Raw genomic sequence first — 5,724 nt, 5'->3', positions numbered from 1 at the left:
TTCCACACAGCAGAAGGAGATTGGCTGGTTGAGATGACGACATCAGTCAGGGACCAGATCTACTTTGCATTCTGGGAATTGAAGTTTAAAAATTGGTTTCAGGTGAAAAGATACTACTACTACTACTACTGCTACTACTACTACTACTACTACTACTAATAATAATAATAATAATAATAATAATAATAATAATAATAATAATAATAATAAATCACTATTATTGCTTTCTAAAATAATATATGTTATTATTTGTTTAGAATCAGACCTTACAACACTATAATTTACTTGAACCTTCCACTAAACGATAGATTTTACTTATTTTATGACCTTATCGAATTTGTTTTCCTTTAAATATCATACCTTTCCTAATCACTGTTTTAATGTATTCCATAATATTCTACTGAGTAGGTGATGACGTCATTTAGAACGCTACCGACGGGAGAGTTGGCAACAATGTATCGTTTTTAAATGACGTCATCACCTAATTTGTAACTAAATATGCAAATGAGAAGCTATTTAGACAAGTTTAAATTCCTGTCATTTGGGACATACAATTACATTCATCCAAAGTAATTATATTTTGACTACAAAAAAAATGCCTCAATCAATTATTTTGATATATATAATTCATTCATTCATTCATCTTCTTTATCGCTTATCTTGTTCAGGTTCACAGGGTGCTGGAGCCAATCCCAGCCACTTTTGGGCGTGGATGAAATACACCCTGGACAATTTACCAGTCACATATGCAATCATCAGATTTTTTTTTTTTTTTTGTATTTGAGTTGTAATTTAATTTGATGAAAGAAGTCAGTGGAGTTTCAAAAAATGAACAACAGTGTCGAAGAATCACTGATACAGAAAATCTGATTAAATTAATTAAATGAATGTTGGGATAGTTTTTGGGTTTTTGTATGCAACTTTTGATTTTATGAGTGATCGTATGAGATAATTGTCTCCTACGATTTGCAAACAGTGATAAAATTGTAGTTTCAATAGCATTTGTGAGCGCATGAGTGCATAAGTGCATAAGAGCGTGCATACGTGCATGTTCCTGTGCATGTGTGTGGTTTGACTAATCCTGATTTTTGAGGTAAACCTGTTTTTCGCTCATTAACAGTTCATGGGTTAAAAAGTATCTTGGAATGTGTGAAACAATGACTGTGCTGTGAGTCTGTAATGTGAAAATGTGTTCACTCCTGAAAATGTACACCTCCACTGAGCATGTGCTTATGTTCTCATCAACGTGAGTGCATGCATTTGTGTCATGCATTCAAGACGTGAGGGTCCAGGGGGTGAAGCAGAGTGCATACCATGGCCAGGAATTCAGAGGTCCCACAGTGTGTCCCTCCGGAACCCAAAGCAAACTTTGAGGGGTTCCCGGGCCGCATGGCTCAAACTGACAAATCACCCAAGGGCTCCAGCCAGAACCAGAGTGGCCCTGCATATTGCACCAGGAAACGGTTGTTTAAACACACGTAATGGCATTTGAGTTTGTGCACAAACCTGTGTGTGTGTGTGTGTGTGTGTGTGTGTGTGTGTGTGTGTGTGTGTGTGTGTGTGTGTGTGTGCCTGCACATGCATGCATCGACTGTGTGTGTGCGTGTGTGTGTAAAGTACTACAATGCACTTCTTGTGCCTCTGTCTGTGTGTGGTTAAGTGGCTGTTAATGCACGCTTTTACCACTTGAATCCCACTAAATATACAAGTACAAGTCATGGTATGTAGTGTATGTGTGCACGTTATAAGTGTAAGATTGATGCAATGCAGTCTGTTAGCTGCAGAATGTGTTTAAAATGGTCTACTAAGTTCTGGATTAGACCTCAGAATTTCTGTGGTAGGAAAGCTGCAAGCCTTTAGACTTGTGTGTTTGTGTCTGAGCTGAAATGTGTGTTTACAGGTGTGTGCACATATGGCGGGTAAGTGTGCGCTGGTTCACCTCTTTCCTCGGTTCTTGACGCACATTTTCCAACATGGAAATAACACTGAAGTTGTTGGTTCAGACATCTGTAAGGTGAAAAAACAATTCATACAAAAATAAAGTTGAATTTCTCTAATTTTCTCTCAGAAGTATTCCACCAGATGTGTTCAAAACTAAAAATCTCAGAATGTAAACTTTTCCATGATAGGTTTTCACATTTACATTGGTTGCTATTTTGATTATAAAATGCAAACAAAGAAGAATGCCATGTCTGCAGGAAATGTTGAGCCCTGTGAGCTCGTTTACAGAATTAAATCCATTGGGTTCCCTCTTGTCATTCCAAAGCCAAGAGTGTAATTTAAGGGGACCAAGCTTTTGCAGTGGGAGCTCTTCAATGTTTAAATTTGAGTTTATGACTTGTAGAATGAGTGATTTATTTGAATTATTTCCTTTAATCCATTTTGTTTTTTTGTGAATTTGTCCTTATATTATGTCATTTTATTCCTTTTATATTTGTTCATGATATTGTCCATGACTAATCCACTTTCATGTCATAATGCTTCACTTTAACCTGTTCTTGGAATTTAGTATTTTTAAATCTATCTTAATTGTTTTCAATGCTGGAGTTCTGTGCAGTGAAATATTTACTGTGTCTTTGTGTCTCTGAGAAGTAGCACTTGAAATCATAAACCACTGGCTGGGGTTCACTGTCAGCTCCACCCCTGTTTGCCTTCCTGGGCCAACATGTAGGTCAATCAGGGCTTGATCACTCCACGTGCGGGGTGCTGTGTGTGCCTAGGTCTTGTAAAAACATCAGCATATGGGTTTGGAACAAGGTTGCTGGCAAACGCAAAAAAAGAGAGGGCGAGAGAGAAAGACGGAAAGAAAACCCGCGGCAAAAAAAAAATTCAAGTGTGGTTTAAGCCCAAAGTGGAAACCCACACACTGATGTTTTTGTGTTTTTGCGCATGTGTTTGTACGTGTGTGTGTGTGTGTGTGTGTGTGTGTGTGTGTGTGTGTGTGCGTGTGGCTGTGCCTGTATGGGCACACATGTGGATGCAAGGGGAAATGTAGTGTAAACCACTTGTGCTTTTACTGTACTGTTACTCTGTGATTATTACAGCGCTCAGAGATGAGATGTCACGCAGCGGGGCAGCAACCCCTCCACATGTCTGCCTGCTTTCATGGCTGGATTGGAAGCCTGATTGCAGCTTGATGTGACCAACTAACTGGGCAGCTGGACCAGAAGACTTTAAGTCAATATCCAGACATGGTGTGGGATTTTAAAAGGAGCTGAAGACTGATTTATCTAATTAAAAGAGACATGCATATTCAGAAAAACAAAGAGAAAATTAGACAGCCACAAATTAATAAGTATTAGTGGTGAAGTTGAGTAATTTTTTTGCAGTCCTGAGTTTGGAAGTAAGCCATTCTTATCATTCTGTCAAAAAAAAAAAATCATTTTAATGCATGAATTAGGGCAAAATATAGAAAAGACAATGAGGGCAAAAAATGCATCAATCATTTTCATTTTTTATCATTTGCAAATGAAACGTCACACTCCAAAAAAAATACAGTCTATACTTATAGCATCTGAAAGATCCAAATCACGGAGCCACTGTAGTACAGTATAGTTGATTTTTTTTTTTTTTTTTAACCTTGTGGTTTGGCCTGAGAGCATGGCTATCAGTCCCTGGAGCAAATCCTGGACTCACTGAGGCAAGGAACTGCACAGCTGCCGGCAAATTAGTCAGTTCTGACTGAGCCAGACCAATCCCATTACCGGTTCTGATCCAGACCACAGCCATTACCAACCTGGCTGGGCTGCAGTGGTCCAACATGACCTGACTGATGCCTGTCTCACTGCACAAACCAGCTCAGGCTTCTCTTTTTTTTTTTTTTTTTTTTTAATTTAAGCTCTGTGTGGTGTCTCCTGCTCTATACCACAAAAAGAAAATATGAGAGCTGAGATAAGGAGCGTTTGGAGCTGGTATGGTTCCTCTGACCACGCCCCATCTTCACTACCCTGCTACCAATCACCTACATGTACACAAACTCACACATGCATGAGCCATGCAGCAAAAAAAAAAAAAAAAAAAAAAAAAAGATAGAAGAAAAAGGAATATGAATCTGTGCACAGAGAAGGAAATCAGGACTGTTCCAGGCTCTGCTGCCTCTCAATGTCTCCTGTGAGAAGTCACAGAAAGCAAGTGTGAAATTCTGCCTTGAGGAGCAGACCTTGACCTTACATAACCCTTCCTGCATCTTTCACGTGCCACCTTTGGAGGTCTATTAAGGTGGAGAAACTTTACATCTATACAGACCATAAATTTTCTGTTTCCTTTTATATTTTTCATAAGTAATCACATAGTCCCTGGGTTGCCATCTAAGTTTCAATTCCAGGCCTTTTTAAAGCATGCCGCTTTATTACCTTTAGAGGAAGCTGGGGATTGGCTGAGAAAAAAAAAAGGAGATTGTGTGACCAATGTGAAACAGCACAGTAAGTCTGTGCATATCTGCACGCACAAATTCACACACCAAACACACACACACACACACACACACACACACACACACACACACACACACACACACACACACACACACACACACACACACACACGTTGGGTTTCCCACTCTTGTGGGGACCTTCCATTGACTCCCATTCATGTCTAACTCCTAACCCTGACCCTTACCCTGTAGCGGAGCCAGAGTGGGGGCAAGGGGGCTTTCGCCTTAGGGCCCACAAGGTCATAGGGCCCCTTTTCATGTGATGTGTTCACATTTAATCGTAAATAAATTATTATAATAAAATGCGCAGTGTGTGCGAGAAGGTATATGCATATGATTGTGGGCTCCAATTTGCCAATTCTTACATTATGACTGTCCATGAATGCATCAGAGCTGTAAGCCAGCGCTGATTGGCTGTGCTGCATGAACAAGTTTTTTCTTTGCACTTGGTCAGAACTCTTTGGAGGGAAGTTAAACAGTATGCTAAACACTATGCTAGCCGCTAGCGGTACTACCGAAAACCTAACATCGGAGCCACTGGTGAGTCAGTGAAACCTTCAAAAATATTAACTTTATCAGAATGCTGTGGTCTTAAAAACCTGCCTATTTGAATGTGCCTTGTGTTGCTCTCAACTATAAGAGACCGCCAAGTCTATTTTTTTTTCAATATACGTGAATTCCAAAAGATATAGATAGCTGTGTCTATATCTATCTGAATAGATTGTGTAATTTTAGACCAGCTGTGTTCATTTTATATTTAAGCTGTATCAAAGATGGTACAGATTTAGCCAGTGAGTTTTTATCTGATTTTTCAGCACCATGGACAGCGAACGCTCAGAGATTGACAGCTGTCAGGCTGCAGTTGTGTGCGTGTGTGTGTGTGTGTGTGTGTGTGTGTGTGTGTGTGTGTGTGTGTGTGTGTGCGTGTGTGTGTGTGTGTGTGTGTGTGCGTATGTGTATTTGTTCTTCAGAACAAGTTTGTGACTTTATTCTGCTTTCTGAGGCATATAGGTTTGCTTGGCTCAATAAAAGTGAGCGTTAGTGTGTTGTTTGATGGTAGGATGAGGTATTGTTTGAATGGTAAAATTACTATCATAAGGGCCCATCGAGAATGCTCCGCCCCCTCTGTACTGAGACCCACTCTCTGCCTCTGCCCTTACCCTAAACCTAACCCAAACCAAAACAATGCCGAGCCCTAAATAAATGTTTTTGCACTTTTACTTTTTTCAGTAACAGCAACATGGCCAAGAAAACACTGTTTCCCCTCATGGGGACCCAAGAAATGTCCCCAC

This window comes from Salarias fasciatus, chromosome 12 (genome assembly GCF_902148845.1).
Source record: "Salarias fasciatus chromosome 12, fSalaFa1.1, whole genome shotgun sequence".
Lineage (NCBI taxonomy): Eukaryota > Metazoa > Chordata > Actinopteri > Blenniiformes > Blenniidae > Salarias > Salarias fasciatus.
Note: the sequence above shows the minus strand (reverse complement) of the source record.